Raw genomic sequence first — 1321 nt, 5'->3', positions numbered from 1 at the left:
CCATTATTTTCAATAGGGAATCTACTGGAGGTTCTGGGGGCAGTTGTGTATAAAGATAATGACAAAAAAAATTGTAGAGAGCATATTCTTCCCTCTAAAGATCCCCCCAAATTTCAAGTGAATTGAACCACAGAGTTTGATTTAACTGACCCCTGAAGTAGATGCATCTCAGCACTGGTTCAGTTCTCTCCACTGATTCCTATCAGGAGAGGGAAGGAATGTTGCTCACCACAGGCATTTGTAAAAAAAGAAAATCCTGTCTGCATTCATATATAAACCTTTCTGCTGAAAACTGTGTTTGTCTGCTTCCTTGTTGTGGTCTGTTATTTGTGTCACAAAGTAAAAAAGGAGTTTGGCAGATTTTCCACCATTCCCTATGGCGGATTTGTGTGTGTGTGTGTGTGGAGTGGCCATTTGTCCACCAGATGACATCAAAATTGCAGGGGAGTGAGGACTGCCTGTCCATGAAAAACCTGCTCCAAGTTTCAAGTGATTTGGACCAAGCATTTCAGTTCTATGGAACCTTGAACAAGGTACCCCTAAACAGCCTACTTGCAGTGGGGGAAAGGCCCCTCCCACAAATAAGGGAGTGGCAGTTCTCTGTGGCTTGTCTCGAAAGGTGGCTGGGAGTGGTCTGTTCTCTTCCCTTGCAAGGATCTGATTGGAAGGGGGAAATGCCCTTGTCCAGGAAATCAATGGAACCAAAGAAAAAGACAAGTGCATGCTGCACTGCTGGTAAGCACACAGACTTGACAAGAAACACAGATTGTTTTGGGAAAGGAGTTTCATTATACCAACAATCCCCCATTTGTATTACCATTCTGGGAAATTAATGTACAAACCTGAACCAGCAATTTCTGTGCATATCTTCAACTCAGGAATTCTTCCACACACCACAAGATCAAACCAATGGTTCTTTTAGTCCAGAATCCTGTGCCTCAGTAGCATACAACAATCGGGTATTTTGGGATAACATGTAGTGCCTTTAATTACTTACATATTTCCAGTCTACTAGGAATAGTCTTTAAAAACACAGCTTTGGGAATTACTACTCTGGAGCTAAAGACCTTTTTTAAAGTGCAAGAAATCATCCTGGGCCGTGTTGAATAAGTAATATTGATGAAGATAACAATTCTGAGTATTTGCAAAGCATGTGTTTCCTTTATTTCAGAGCAAGTAGAGCAAAGCAGTATGAATTTGGGATTAATAGAAAGAACTTCCAAGTCAAAGGACATGGGATCCAAAAAGATTATACTCTGGTATGTTTTTGATGGGATGTCACCACTAGGTGTCTCTCTTTGCCTCAAGACCACTGGGCAGT

Source organism: Gekko japonicus, unplaced genomic scaffold, assembly GCF_001447785.1.
Source record: "Gekko japonicus isolate JY-2015 unplaced genomic scaffold, Gekko_japonicus_V1.1 scaffold1785, whole genome shotgun sequence".
Lineage (NCBI taxonomy): Eukaryota > Metazoa > Chordata > Lepidosauria > Squamata > Gekkonidae > Gekko > Gekko japonicus.
The sequence above is the reverse complement of the archived record's forward strand: the minus strand, read 5'-3'. Positions refer to the sequence as shown.